Source organism: Apodemus sylvaticus, chromosome 8 (assembly GCF_947179515.1).
Source record: "Apodemus sylvaticus chromosome 8, mApoSyl1.1, whole genome shotgun sequence".
Classification (NCBI taxonomy): domain Eukaryota; kingdom Metazoa; phylum Chordata; class Mammalia; order Rodentia; family Muridae; genus Apodemus; species Apodemus sylvaticus.
This window is the reverse complement of record NC_067479.1, coordinates 48,421,811-48,437,940: the sequence shown is the minus strand read 5'-3', so window position 1 is coordinate 48,437,940 and position 16,130 is coordinate 48,421,811. Positions and strand designations below refer to the sequence as shown.

At 41.7% G+C, this 16,130-nt stretch overlaps 1 protein-coding gene and 1 long non-coding RNA gene across 3 annotated transcripts in view; both read left to right on the top strand.

Moving 5' to 3' along the window:
• Positions 1-16,130, top strand: part of Vwa8 (von Willebrand factor A domain containing 8) — a 335,644-nt gene that overhangs the window by 27,469 nt on the left and 292,045 nt on the right. The gene's annotated exons all lie outside the window — the stretch shown is intronic.
• Positions 2,700-3,255, top strand: LOC127691259 (uncharacterized). Of its 2 annotated transcripts, none has more exons than XR_007979226.1 (3): positions 2,700-2,760; positions 3,103-3,178; positions 3,217-3,255. It is a non-coding gene; the product is annotated as an uncharacterized LOC127691259 (long non-coding RNA). The 2 variants fall into 2 exon arrangements; XR_007979225.1 differs by lacking the exon at positions 2,700-2,760 and adding an exon at positions 2,928-2,988.

The following is a 16,130-nucleotide window of genomic DNA, read 5'->3' as shown; positions in this document are numbered from 1 at the left end:
GTTAATTTCTAGAGTTTGGCAAGAATTTACTTGGGCGACTTTAACTAGTGTTCTCATTTGTTTTTTACACGGAGAGATGAATGTTCAGAAGTCCTTTCTCTGTTTGTCTAGTAATAGGAGGTTACTAGGATGGAGCTCGCGCTCCTGGCTTGTTTGCTTTCCCCGAGTAGTAATGAGCTACATGGTGTCTTTCTATTACTTACTGGCCATGTCCACAGCTCCACTCATGAAATGCTTGCTGAAACTATTTCCCTGTTGGAGGATATTGACTTGTTTGCCTTTTAAAATTAATTTCCATGATGTTCTCATATATTATGGCTACAGATCCCATGAATGGTGTGTGTGTGTGTGTGTGTGTGTGTGTAAAACCTTACATTGGCTTAGTCATCATTACCTTCTTTGGTAAGCATTTGATGATATTAGATTCATTGTTGTTTATTTTGACTTCTGCCTTGAGTTTGTGGTGATATTGATGCCCTTTTCTAAGAAATTTATAGTTCTGTTTTATTTCATCTCAGTTTGGAAATTTGTTATCTGTTCTTACTTTGTTGAGCCGCTCAGGCTTTGATCCTCTACCTCAGACTCCTGGCATGAGACTGGGAGGGTCCCATCCCCCAGCTGGCAGAGCCTCTCAGAGGACAGGCTTCATTATTCTTACGCAATAGATGCTCTAGTGATGGTCTGCCCCTACTCCCAATACTGCAGCTTTGTACTTACATTAGCAGTTGTTGTCTTAAAGATTGGGGTTTTAAGAAACTTGTTACATGTTGTGATGTGTGTGTGTGTGTGTGAAACAATAGGTGGGTAGGTACTCAGATGTCACAGAGCATCTTTAGAAGTAAGAGAAAACTTTGTGGGAGTTGGTTTTCTCCTACTGAGGATTGGACTCAGATTGTCAGGGTTGTAACAAGTGCCTTTATTACTGAGCCCAAAAGCATGCCCAGGAAAAGCTTCAAAAATTAATTAAATTAATTAAAAATTACTTTATGTGTATGGGTGTTTTGTCTGTATGAAGGTCTGTGCAACACTCGTGTATCTGGTGCCTGCAAATGCCAGAGAAGGGCTTTGGAGCCCTAGGGCCTTGCCACAGCATGGGGCAGCAGATCGTGAGCCACCATGTGGTGATCAAACCAGGGTCCTCTGGAGGACCACAAGGCACTCTTAACTGGAGCCCTTTTGTCAGCCTCAAGAAACAGCTTTGCACTGTTGAGTTTTCTCCCTTTCTTGTACATTCATTATTTCATTTCTTCTAAGAATTACTATTTCTTTCTTTAGTTTTACTTCAGTTTCTTTTCTTATTTTAGGTCCACAAACCCTGGCAGACCACAGGCGACTTCTCTTTGCTGTGTAGCTACCACAGTTTGGTATTGCTGAGGGATTGTTTGCCCTTCATTCCTGTATTCTGTACACTGTTCTCACTTTATCCCATTACTCTGCCCCCAGAGGCCATTTCAGTGTAGGCCAAGCGTCTCTAAGGGATTTACAGCCTGTTATTGATGAAGAAATAATTATGAAGTACATTTCCTCTAGATTTGATTTTGGTTTTGTCTCAACTTGTTTGACTATATGCCTTTCAAATAAGCTTCCATTTAAGGAACTGCTACTGTGCACCGTTTAAAAACCCGAGTGCCTGAGGAGAATTTCTGTCATGTCTTCTATCCTGTCAGTGGGCTATGAGTTGCGTGCTTCTAGATGACCACCCTCAGCTAGAGCCCAGCCTCTGGATCTTACTGTGCACCCTGTGCGCTTGCCCTTGAATGCTGGTGGGAGGAGTCAGTGGGCTGGTGGGAGGAGTCGGTGGGCTGCTGCAGGTGTTTCTTTGGCCGGGAGGCCTCAGTGTGTGCATTCTTCTTACCAGCTCCTCTCAAAGAATTTTCTCTGTGTGTATATGCCATAGAAACACTAAGGGTGTTTTCGGAGGCCAGAGAGGGCATCGGCTCTCCTGGATCTGAACTTACAGGCAGTTGCGAGCTGGTTTCATAGGAGCTGGAACTGAACCTAGGACCTGTGGAAGAGCAGTCAGTGCTCCTAACCACTGAGCCATCTCTCCATGTCTTTGTATTCTTAACTGTGTGACGAGTTTCAAGAAACTGTGATTTTTTTTTTTTAATAGATGAACTGTTTGGTTCTGGTTGTTAGGCTGATGTGAAATTCTCTTGCATTTTTTCATCCCATCAGTGGGTGTCAGGAACATTTATTTTTAATGTTCATTATTAAATGGCTGTGTCTGAGTGCATTATTGTAACAGACAGCTTTTCTTTTCTAGAGGTAAAACTAGTGACATAATTTCTTCAACAAATTGTTATACATGTCTGCAAAAAAATTAAGAAAATAGACCTGTAATACTTTACATACCTTGAGTACAAGATTAAGTGAAAAAATGGTAATGACCTTTGATTTCTGGGTCTTTTTCTGAATATGAATGTAGCTCATTTTTCATAATAAGTTTGATAGCTGAGGAATAATGCTCCTTCCTAATAGAAAATAGAAAATTTTATTTAGTTCAGATTTTAGGGAAATGGTTGCTGAGGGTGAAGATTGTGCTTAAAAATTTGGTCATGCTATGTTTATTATATGAATTTCTCTAGGGCATTCAAATCCTGACTCCTCGACTATATGGAGATGGAGTTTATGGGCAGGTATAAGCTCCTCTGTATAGAGATGGAGTTTATGGGCAGGTACAGGTCCCTCTGTATGGAGATGGAGCCCATGGTGGGTACAGGTCCCTGTGTATGGAGATGGAGCCCATGGTGGGTACAGGTCGCTGTGTATGGAGATGGAGCCCATGGTGGGCACAGGTCCCTGTGTATGGAGATGGAGCCCATGGTGGGTACAGGTCCCTCTGTATGGAGATGGAGTCCATGGTGGGTACAGGTCCCTCTGTATGGAGATGGAGTCCATGGTGGGTACAGGTCCCTGTGTATGGAGATGGAGCCCATGGTGGGTACAGGTCCCTGTGTATGGAGATGGAGCCCATGGTGGGTACAGGTCCCTGTGTATGGAGATGGAGCCCGTGGTGGGTACAGGTCCCTGTGTATGGAGATGGAGCCCGTGGTGGGTACAGGTCCCTGTGTATGGAGATGGAGCCCATGGTAGGTACAGGTCCCTGTGTATGGAGATGGAGCCCATGGTGGGTACAGGTCCCTGTGTATGGAGATGGAGCCCATGGTGGGTACAGGTCTCTGTATATGGAGATGGAGCCTGTGGTGGGTACAGGTCCCTGTGTATGGAGATGGAGCCCATGGTGGGTACAGGTCCCTGTGTATGGAGATGGAGCCCATGGTGGGTACAGGTCTCTGTATATGGAGATGGAGCCTGTGGTGGGTACAGGTCCCTGTGTATGGAGATGGAGCCCATGGTGGGTACAGGTCCCTGTGTATGGAGATGGAGCCCATGGTGGGTACCGGTCCCTATGTATAGAGATGGAGCCCATGGTGGGTACAGGTCCCCGTGTATGGAGATGGAGTCCATGGTGGGTACAAGGTCCCTGTGTATGGAGATGGAGCCCATGGTGGGTACAGGTCCCCGTGTATGGAGATGGAGTCCATGGTGGGTACAGGTCCCTGTGTATGGAGATGGAGCCCATGGTGGGTACAGGTCCCTGTATATGGAGATGGGGTCCATGGTGGGTACAGGTCCCTGTGTATGGAGATGGAGCCCGTGGTGGGTACAGGTCCCTCTGTATGGAGATGGAGCCCATGGTGGGTACAGGTCCCTGTGTATGGAGATGGAGCCCATGGTGGGTACAGGTCCCTGTGTATGGAGATGGGGTCCATGGTGGGTACAGGTTCCTGTGTATGGAGATGAGGTCCATGGTGGGTACAGGTCCCTGTGTATGGAGATGGGGTCCATGGTGGGTACAGGTCCCTGTCTATGGAGATGGACTCCACGGTGGGTGCAGACTTCTCTGAAGTTTGGAGGACTCAGTGTTCACATTCTTTTTACTAGCTGCCATGTGGCTATTTCTAAGTCAGTTGAAAATTTTGAATCTACTGACAATTGTCCCCTGGAGTCTGATTTCTGTAGGCTGACATTTCCTGCCGGGGAGCAGCAGTGCGGAGATTAGTAAGGGTTATTATGTTGTTAAGACACACGCTAAAAATACTCCTCCTGCCTTCAGTTTTCCTTTAAAATATAAATCTGGGCAGGGGTGAGTGCAATTACTTTCCAAAGTGTAAGTGTTGCTAAACAACACGTTGTGATTGTGGAAGTCAGCAACCAACCACCAGAGCAGTCCAGCAGCCGCTGTCATGTTCTTCCTCACACTCCCCACATCCTACCATTGCACAGAACCCTTATGGTGTCACCTTTAAAGCTTGTTTGTGTCATTTGTAGCTTGCTCTTTGAAACGTACCTGAAGACTTGGTAGTGGAAGTAACTGACTGGCCTTTAGATCACTATCTGCATTTGCTTCTGTTTGCTGTCTGTCACTGATATTATTCCTGCACAAGTCCTCACCTTTTACCTTTTGCACATCAAGAAGGAGGTAGCATATGTTTTATCCAGTGGTAAATTGTTAACTGTGTCTATTTGTTAGATAAAGATGTTTAGATGTTGGACTTGGAAAGGAAGGTGTGGTTAGGCCAACCAAATCTAAACACGTGTCTGGACAGGCACAATGTCGCAGCTAAGTGACTGCAGCACAGGATTTTGTTCACTTGTCTATTGTATTCAGATACTGTGTATGGTTCAAAATGGGAAAATTACAGGTCTTTACTTTCACTGGTCTGTAATTGACCAGACATTATATCTGTAGGTTCTGAGGAAATTTTGAAGTATTTTTGTTTTAGAAATGGTGATTTATTTATTTATTTTTTAAATTTTTTATATTTTATTTGATATATTTTTTATTTACATTTCAAATGATTTCCCCTTTTCTGGTCCCCCACTCCCCAAAAGTCACATGAGCCCCCTTCCCTCGCCCTATTCTCCCACCCACCCCTTCCCACTTCCCTGTTCTGGTTTTGCCTTATACTGCTACACTGAGTCTTTCCAGAACCAGGGGCCACTCCTCCGTTCTTCTTGTACCTCATTTGATGTGTGGATTATATTTGGGCTATTCCAGTTTTCCAGGCTAATATCCACTTATTAGTGAGTGCATACCATGATTGATCTTTTGAGACTGGGTTACCTCACTTAGTATGATGTTCTCCAGCTCCATCCATTTGCCTAAGAATTTCATGAATTCATTGTTTCTAATGGCTGAATAGTACTCCATTGTGTATATATACCACATTTTTTTGCATCCATTCTTCTGTTGAGGGATACCTGGGTTCTTTCCAGCTTCTGGCTATTATAAATAGGGCTGCTATGAACATAGTGGAGCATATATCCTTATTACATGCTGGGGAATCCTCTGGGTATATGCCCAGGAGTGATATAGCAGAATTTTTCGGAAGTGACGTGGCCAGTTTTCTGAGGAACCACCAGACTGATTTCCAGAGTGGTTGTACCAATTTGCAACCCCACCAGCAGTGGAGGAGTGTTCCTCTTTCTCCACATCCTCGCCAACACCTGCTGTCTTCTGAGTTTTTAATCTTTCCCATTCTGACTGGTGTAAGGTGAAATCTCAGGGTTATTTTGATTTGCATGTCCCTGATGACTAATGAAGTTGAGCATTTTTTAAGATGTTTCTCCACCATCCGAAGTTCTTCAGGTGAGAATTCGTTGTTTAACTCTGTACCCCATTTTTAATAGGGTTATTTGGTTTTCTGGGGTTTAACTTCTTGAGTTCTTTGTATATATTGGATATTAGCCCTCTATCTGATGTAGGGTTGGTGAAGATCTTTTCCCAATTTGTTGGTTGCTGATTTGTCCTTTTGATGGTGTCCTTTGCTTTACAAAAACTTTGTAATTTTATGAGGTCCCATTTGTCAATTCTTGATCTTAGAGCATACGCTATTGGTGTTCTGTTCAGGAACTATCCCCCTGTACCAGTGTCCTCAACGGTCTTCCCCAGTTTTTTTTCTATTAGCTTCAGAGTGTCTGGCTTTATGTGGAGGTCCTTGATCCATTTGGAGTTGAGCTTAGTACAAGGAGACAGGGATGGATCGATTCGCATTCTCCTGCATGCTGACCTCCAGTTGAACCAGCACCATTTGTTGAAAAGGCTATCTTTTTTCCATTGGATGTTTTCAGCCCCTTTGTCGAGGATCAAGTGGCCAGAGGTGTGTGGGTTCATTTCTGGATCTTCAGTCCTGTTCCATTGATTCACCTGCCTGTCACTGTACCAATACCATGCAGTTTTTAACACTATTGCTCAGTAGTATTGCTTGAGGTCAGGGATACTGATCCCCCCAGAATTTCTTTTGTTGTTGAGAATAGTTTTAGCTATCCTGGGTTTTTTGTTATTCCAGATGAATTTGAGAATTGCTCTTTCTAACTCTATGAAGAATTGAGTTGGGATTTTGATGGGTATTGCGATGAATTTGTATATTGCTTTTGGCAAAATGGCCATTTTAACTATATTAATCCTGCCAATCCATGAGCATGAGAGGTTTTTCCATTTTTTGAGGTCTTCTTCCATTTCCTTCTTCAGAGTCTTGAAGTTCTTGTCATACAGACCTTTCACATGCTTGGTAAGAGTCACCCCAAGGTACTTTATACTGTTTGTGGCTATTGTGAAGGGTGTCATTTCCCTAATTTCTTTCTCAGTCTGCTTATCCTTTGAGTATAGAAAGGCTACTGATTTGCTTGAGTTGATTTTATAACCAGCTACTTTGCTGAAGTTGTTTATCAGCTGTAGGAGTTCTCTAGTGGAGTTTTTTGGGTCACTTAGGTAGACTATCATATCATCTGCAAATAATGATAGTTTGACTTCTCCTTTCCAATTTGTATCTCTTTGACCTCCTTATGTTGTCTAATTGCTTTAGACAGTACCTCAAGTACAATATTGAAAAGATAAGGAGAAAGGGGGCAGCCCTGTCTAGTCCCTGATTTTAGTGGGATTGCTTCAAGTTTCTCTCCATTTAGTTTGATGCTGGCTACCAGTTTGCTGTATATTGCTTTTACTGTGTTTAGGTATGGGCCTTGAATTCCTGTTCTTTCCAAGACTTTAAGCATGAAAGGATGCTGAATTTTGTCAAATGCTTTTTCAGCATCCAATGAAATGACCATGTGGTTTTTTTCTTTGAGTTTGTTTATGTAGTGGATTGTGTTGATGGATTTCCGTATATTGAACCAACCCTGCATCCCTGGAATAAAGCCTACTTGATCATGGTGGATGATTGTTTTGATGTGTTCTTGGATTTGGTTGGCAAGAACTTTATTGAGTATTTTTGTATCGATGTTCATAAGAGAAATTGGTCTGAAGTTCTCTTTCTTTGTTGGATCTTTGTGTGGTTTTGGTATCAGCGTAATTGTGGCTTCATAGAAGGAATTGGGTAAGTGTTCCTTCTGTTTCTATTTTGTGGAATAGTTTGAAGAGTATTGGTGTTAGGTCTTCTTTGAAGGTCTGATAGAATTCTGCACTGAAGCCATCTGGTCCTGTGCTTTTTTTGGTTGGAAGGCTTTCTATGACCCCTTCTATTTCTTTAGGGGTTATGGACTGTTTAGATGATCTATTTGGTCCTGATTTAATTTTGGTATTTGGTATCTGTATAGGAAATTGTCTATGTCCTCCAGATTCTCCAGTTGTGTTGAGTATAGGCTTTTGTAGTAGGATTTGATGATTTTTTGAATTTCCTCAGTTTTTGTTGTTATATCTCCCTTTTCATTTCTAATTTTGTTAATTCAGATACTTTCTCTCTGCCCTTTGGTCAGTCTGGCTAAGGGTCTATCTTGTTGATTTTCTCAAAAAAACAGGTCCTGGATTCGTTAATTCTTTGTATGGTTCTCTTTGTTTCCACTTGACTGATTTCAGCCCTGAGTTTGATGATTTCCTGTCTTCTACTCCTCCTGGGTGAAATAGCCCCTTTTTGTTCCAAGGCTTTCAGGTGTGTTGTTAAGCTGCTAGTGTATGCTCTCTCCATGTTCTTTTTGGAGGCACTCAGGGCTATGAGTTTTCCTGTTAGCACTGCTTTCATTGTGTCCCAAAGATTTGGATATGTTGTGCCTTCATTTTCATTAAATTCTAAAAAGTCTCTGATTTCTTTCTTTATTTCTTCTTTGGCCAAGGTGTCATTGAGTAGAGTATTGTTCAGCCTCCATTTGTATGTGGGCCTTCTGTCGTTTTTGTTGCCATTGAAGACCACTCTTACTCCATAGTGATCAGATATCATTTTTGTTTTAGAAATAGTGATTTTTTTAAAAATAGTTTTATTCTTTTTTCCCTATATTTATGTAACAGTTCAGCTTATTCTAAGAATATTTTTTGTCTTTTCTATAGCTAATATTTAAAATAGAGCATAGAATGTTGGCCCTTTGTTGTAGAAAGGTGCTTTACCAATAATTAGTGTCTCTAAAGCTTTACCTAATAGCTGGGGAAGTCAAGCACAGGGAAGAGGTTGGAAGACCTATTAATGAATTGCAAAGTCCGGGTTTTCTGACTTCAGTTTGGTTTCCCTTTTTACCTTCTCAGACTATCTGATACTTTGAAGGCACACTTGTTTTTCATCAGAATTCATCCTGTAATTGAAGGAAGCTTGATACATGGGAGAATTCATTTGCTGCCATTGTGGTGTGGTGGTATTTATCTGTCCTCACCAGATTTTTAGAACGCTGAGAGACTAAGTATTGGTAAAACACCTTTCTATGCTCCATTTTAAATATTAGCTATTTAAAAGACAAAAAATAGTCTTAGAATAAGCACACTGTAGGAAGAAGCAAAAGCAGTGTGTTTCAGTGACAGAAGCCCTGACCTGCAGGAGGCCCAGAGCACAGGTATTCTCCACCAGAGGCCTGGAATTCCATGGCGGACTACAAGAGAGCAGCTTTGTCCTCTCACAGTGCACTCCCCCATTTCATAACCACCTGAGCTAATGCTCGCTGCATCCTGCAGTCACCTGTTGACACCTCCTCTGAGCTGTTTCTGTCTTTACAGTGTCCGCACCACAGGACACCTTTCTAGTTCAGCAGCTAGCCTGGGGCCTGGCACATCACACAGGGATGGGGTTGCTAGTCAGTGTTTTATTCTCCAGGCCTTGTCAGCTCCCGCCTTCCCCATTAGACCTTCATACAGCATCTTAGTCCCAGTCTCTCACCTGCAAGGGTTGGAGTCGGTAATTGAAGCCCTTTTGCTGTTTTGTGTGAAAGCTGAATCTCAAAGCTTAGATGAACTTGTCAGGTTTTTGAAGACATTCTTTCATATTTGTGTTTGAAGTTAAAATATTTTATATCAAAGAAAGTATTTCTTCCAGAGCCTTTGAGATGCTGCTCTCCAGGTAACAGGTCTCAGGAGACAACTTTAGCCCTCCTCTGAGGTACATCCTGATTCCTTGCATAATCTTTTTGTCACCTGCAGACAATAAGAGTTGATGCCATTTAAGGTCACTGGACACACCAAACTTTTATCAAAGAAATTAGGCCCCACAGATACTGTCTGTAAGAATTACATACAACATTTTGCTCTCAAAATGGATTATGAGATTGAAGAGTGTTTTCATGATTTATTTAGCTTATAAATAATTCAAAGGTTTGAGAAATTCATCAATGTCATAAATGACAGAACAACATGGCAAAACAATGTGTTTTTTGTGTCAGTGTAAATATTGTAGAACAATCAATGCAGCTATTTGCCACTTTTAATAAATTAGTCCAAAGGTTACACATAGGACCTCTGGGGACGTATTACCTAAGCTTTTCAGTAGAGACAGAGCTTGAGGAAATGTAAAAGAAGCAAGACTTCCAGCACTTAGGGTCTTCTTTGATTAGTTATGCTAAACATACTCTTTACAGTTTCATACACGTATATAATGCATTCTGTCACACTCATCATCGCAGCCTCTTATATTCCCCCTGCCCACCAAGCTCTCCCTCTTTCCAACAAGCCCCCTTCCAACTGAGGTGTCTGTTTTATTAGTTTTGAGACCCACTGAGTTTAACTAGGGCCATTCTCGACAAGGATGTACAGCTATGAGCTAGAGAGTGGGCGAGTCACCAGTAGCTGTACCACTGACCACAAGGGCTCTCTGCCTGTCCATCAGCCATAGTTGCTGTTGCTTTCTAGGAAGGGACTAGGTCCCCGGAGACTCTCCCCATTGTGATTGAATGTTGACAAGTCCAGTCTTGCCAAGCAATGCCTTGGACAATAGCCATAGTTATTGTGAGTTCATGACTGTGGTGACCATACCATGCGAGGAGACAGCATTTCATGACCCTGTTCTCTTAGTCAGGCTCTTACATTCTTTGGATTCCCCCTCCATCATGTTCCTTGATTATGGGAGATTATGGGTGTCTCATCAGGGATGAGCACCTTGACCATACATGTCTCTCTATTAATTGCATTTGTCATAAGTAGAAGCTTCTGTGACCAGGGCGAGGGCAGATGCTTTATATTAATATTGCACAATTACCTCTTCTTACATGAGAATTACTTCTCATATTACTTCTGATTTTTTTTTAAAGATTATTTTATTTTTGAGACAGAGTCTTACTCTCTAGCCATAGATGGCCTGAGAATTGTTAGCTACATGCATAGATCAGACTGCCCTTGAACTACTGCCTAAGTAATTGGATTAAATGCATATGGCATCATACCCAGTTCTATGTATTTCTATAAAAAGTATTTTATTTTTAATTATGTGTATATGCATATATGGTCATGTGTGGGTACCTACAGAGGCCAGAGACAGCCAGTCTCTTGGAACTGGAGTTACAGGCAGTTGTGAGATGCCTGATATGGGTGCTAGGAATTGAACACTGGTCCTTCTGAAAGAGAGATAGATGATTTTAACTGCTGAGTCACCTCTCCAGCAGCAGCTAGATGCGTCTTTGAGAATATATGCTCAAAAGGAAGACTTAAGTCAACCCGTAGAGTCTGACTTTTTCATGAAGGTTCTCCATGGGCTCAGCACGAGCAATCTTTATCCAGTGACTAATTTTTCTTCAGTCTTGTTTTGAAACATATTGTAAGACACATTTGATATATTTTACCCCTTATTTTTCACTTAATTGATCTCATTGCTTTTTCAGATGTTTTATCACAGATATATAATTAAAAATTTGTATTAATGTCTTTTTAATTGATAAATTGAAATAGTATGTTATTTAACATATATTTTCATTTTTTTAATATATTGGAGAATGATTAAGTTAAACTTACTATATGTCCATTTCTTCATTTACATTTCTTTTAGTGAAAATATTTAAAATCTACTCTATAGCCATTTTCAAATATATGGCTGTGCTGGCTAGTTTCATGTCAGCTTGAAACAAACTGGAGTAGTCTGAGAGGACAAAACTTCAATTGAGAATTGAGAAATTGCCTTCATTAGATGGGGCCATGGGGCATTTTCTTAATTAGAGATTGGTGTGAGCATTCCAGGCACAGAGAGTGATGTTCCCCCTCAGCGCACGTCAGCCGGCTGCACTTCCAGATCAGTACACCTCCTTCGCATCAGCTTCTGCCCCAGGTTCCCACACAGCTTGAATTTCTGCTTTGGTTTCTCACAATGGACTGTGATTTAGGATATGTAAGCTAAATAAACCCTTTCTTCCCCAAATGGTGTGTGGACTAGCACACCATTTCAACCTTTGGTCATGGTGTTTCATCACAGCAGCAGAAACCCCAACTAAAACTTGATATGCTGTCCCCAGCCATAGTCAGCATGTTTTCTAACATATCTGAACTTGTTCCTCCTGATATTTTATTCTCTTTGACCAACAAGTCTACAGTGCTCTTTGCCTTGAGACACATGGTTTTCGGGTTTGTAATAGGTTAAGTTGGTTTCTCTGGATTTACCTGGCAATTTGGCTGTGGTTAATGACCATAATTAAATGAGAAAATAAACTCAAATAGCAAACCTTTAAAACAGCATTGTAAAATCTATATCTATGATGTTGACATATTTAGTATGCAGATATTCCCACAAATTGGTGAGAAGAATCATGTGACCAGTACATGTGTGAATGGTATTCTAACTTGTGTGACAGCCAGCAAGCTGCAAATTTCCTTGTAAGGTGCCAATTTTCATATATCACCTTGGCTAGAGTTGAAAACTATCTTGTCAGGTACAGAGTGTCCAGAAAATGGCACTCTGATATATTGCTGTATGAAGTATTAGTTTCTGTGACTTTCCAGGAGAGTGAGATGATGGTGCACTTCAGATCAGAGGAGTGTCTGCTCTTACCATTTACGCCGATACACGTACTGGTGTGTACAGGAGCATACCTGCCATTCCAGTCGTTCGGGAGGCAGACATAGGACGAAGAGTTTGTGTTTAAGCTAGGCTCTATGATGTGGGTCTGTAATCTTAGCCAATCACGGCCTGTGTCACGAGGATTTCAAGTTCAAGACTTGCCTGAACCAACAGAATCACTTCAAAGGCAGTCCAGACAATCTTGACCTTTCATCAAAATAAAACGTTAAAGGGGTAGCAGGGATAACACAGCCCTGAGACCGCAGCAGGAGTTGTTCTGTGGTGGATTGCTGTTAATGCAGACATTGTTACAGTGCATCAGTGGGATGCCCAGCCACACCGGGATGTCTGCAGCACTGCATCCTGCCCCAAGGCCCAGGGGCCATCTTACAAGAGGGGCAGAAGGACTGTAAGGGCCAGAGCTTGCAGCAGGGACGTTTGCAACCCACACTTAGGAAACAGGACTCAGATGATTCTAGCTGGATCTAATCCAAAGCCTTCTTCCTGGAGTCTCCCTTCCATGGTATCAGAAAACGCTATACAAGCTGCCAAGGGAGGGGAGAAATTAACAGACTGACCTAGCTGCAACATCCATGAACCACAACAATGATTATCAAGGCATAAAGGTGACATTAAGTGACAGTCACATGTTAGTGGTAAGCAACAGCAGTCTAATTGGACTTTGGGCCCGCTCAACAAGAGGAAGATCAGCCTTGGCTCTAGAAACCTTGCCAACTTTCTGGAACTATTGAGGTCATGGACTTCATAAAGAATTTACAATGGTTGTTTTACTAGACCAGCATGAAGTAGAAACTTAAGGGTTCTTTGGAAAGTCAGTTGTGTTGGAGATGTTTTACTGGGGCAAACACATGAAGGAACATTTCCTCGTGAAGAAACATTTCGCTCAGACACGGGTGAAAGGATGTTCTGCTAAAGCAAGCACGTGAAAGGACATGTGATGAAGGATTCTCTGCTAATGACACACATGTACTGGTCCTCTTTATATTGTGTAGTTGAGCTCCCTAGAGAGAAATGCACCAAAAAACTTCTGATGGTGTGCTGGCGGCTTTTCGCTGCTTCTTCGGACTCAGGCCGATTGGCAGAGTGATGCCAGCTGAGACAGACTCGTGCTGAGGTGAGACACGTGGTGAGCCAGACCCATGGAGGACATGTGAGGTTTGGAGGGAGTGTAAATAGCCCTCAATGGCAGCGATGGAGGCTGAGCGAGGCTTGCTTTTAGAGCGAGCTGTGCGGTGCTTCTTGGTCTCACATCTTCGCTGATCTTCACTTCGCTGAGAGAGACACAACTGAGAACTTTTCCTGGCGTTCCTGTTGGCCTGGTCCCTCCTTCAAATTGTGCCAATTTGGCTGAGGCCTAGCTAGGTCGTGCCACCACTGCTGCTATACCAACACTACTGAACTGGACTGCTGATATATCCGTGAAGTGCTTGGAGTGGATTGAGCTGACCTGTGAACTGAACTGCTGTTGTCCTGGCAATGCAGCTGAGAGTTGCTCTAAAGAACCATTTCTAAACAGGTCCACTTCCTCGTATCCTTTCTTTCCCACTACCTCTGGTGGGTGGTGGGCTAGAAGGGAGGTTAAAGCATTTAAGAACCATCATTAAAATGCTCATAATCATCAAAAAAATTAAAACTGCACCAACATAATTCCCAATTGCATTCAATATCTGATGCTTATACCACAAGTAAGTGTAGCCATCACCCATTATTACAGAGCAAATGGGGACCATTACAGACGGCTACGGGACACCATTCAGAGGTCAGTAGACCATGGGGAGCCTAGCCTGAATATCTATATCCCAGCCCTTGTATCTCTGCATCAGAGAACACTGAGGAAGAGGAAGCAGAAAGACTGTGAGAGCCAGGATACCAGGAAGTCTGCAGCAGTCTGCACAAACAAGACTGGAGAAAGGCCAATATCATTAGACATACTTCCATAGAAGGGAGAATTTGTGGGGTCCCACAGCTGTACAAAGGACTAGCTAACCCTAGTGATTGTCGGGAAAGGGAGAATTAGCTCTTGCAGAGATCCCCTTAGTGGTTATCCAGGACAAAGTGGTCAGAATTGAAACCATGTGCACACACACACATGTACACCACCATGCTGATTCATAGATTTAAAATTTCCAATAGATAATAAAAGCTCCATGTGTAAAATAAATCATTTTTTAAAAGACTGACTACATTATACATCTTAACTGCATTTTCTGTAATTTGAATCAAGAATATTTACACGTTATGTTTAAACAATTTGGTCTTCTTTAACAAGATTTGAAGTTTGTTGGTTCTTCTGAGAGCCATTTATATCTAAAGGCAGTTCTTTTCCTTTATTTTCCTTTTGTGGTTGTTTTTTTCCTCTGTATGAAACTAAGACAAAGACATCTCCAGCAAATTGTTAACTCCTTACAGATAAGCACTTAAGTGGATGGGTTGTTAATTGAAGCTGAATATTAAATTGTAATGAAAATGTTCTGATTTGTGTCACTTGTCATCTTGCTGCTCTTTTGATGACTCACCTTTCTTCCTGTGTAGCTATTGTTACTGTGCAATATAGATTTTTTAAAAAAAGAACCAAAGCTTTCTGTTACTGTTACAAAAATGGGTCAACACAGAAGACCAAGAAAGCTCAAAACACTGAAACAGAAAACCTAAATTGTGCTGTAGGCCTGACTGTAAGAACCAAGAACATTTCTGTTGCTGGTCCAGTGGCTCATGCTTGCACTTAATGGATATGACTTGTTAAGTTTTGGTTTGTGCATGAAAGGTTGCTGACCAGTTGGAACACTGATCAGGTAAATCTGTGACTCACAATCTTTGTGTGTGTGTGTGTGTGTGAGTGTGTGTGGTGTGTGTGTGAGAGAGAGGGGGAGAGAGAGAGAGAGAGAGAGAGAGAGAGAGAGAGAGAGAGAGAGAGAGAGAGAGAGAGAGAGACTCTTTTAGAGTGTCTAGAATTTTGTATAAATGGAATCATACTGTATTTCGCCTTCCTTATATAGCATAGTGTAATTACTTTGACATTCTGCTGTGTTTCAGTTATTTGCTCCTTTTTTATTGTTTAGTGTTATTCAGTTGTATAGATGTGGCGCTTCTCCACCTGTTGATAGACATTTGAAGGTCTTACTGCTTTTGAGGCTTTTAGAAATAAAGCTGGGATTATGAGATAGTAGGTTTATTGGTGCTTAGCTTTTTTTTGTTTTTATTTTTATGATTAAATCAGGATTTTTTTGACAATTGAAATGTAGCAATGCATTTGTTTTCTGTGAATTCTGGATGGTAACCCTTATTCTCATATATCATAGTCATATATTTGTAAATATTCTCACATACCTTGTGCATCCCCCACTCTGTGGGTTGCCATTTCACTCTGTCATGTTTAATTTTTCCACTTAGAAGCATTTAACTTTGATTTATTACTCTTAATTTATTTTGGCTATTGTAGCCAGAGCTTTAGTGTGACATGCCAAAAGTCATTGCCAAGGCCAGTGACCAGAAGATTCCCACCATGTTCTCTTGTAGACGTTTTATGCTTTTTAAGTCCCTTTTTCGTTCTGAGTTGGTTTTTGTATAGGCTGTAAGATAAAGTTCCAGTTTCATTCCTTTGCACATGGAAATAGTTTCCCCAGCATCATTTGTTGAAAAGATTATCTTATCCCCATCATGTCTTCTTGGTACCCCTATCTCCATAGTTATCCATATGTGCTTGGATTTATTTCTGTATTCTTTATTTTGTTGCACTGGACCACAGTCTGTTTTTACGCCAGTATCATACTGTATTGATTCCAGCATTACTCTTTCTTACATACAGAATCTAGATTTATCTATGTCTGTGCACACACATAAGAAAGCAGAAGGGGTCCAATGGGTGGAGAAACA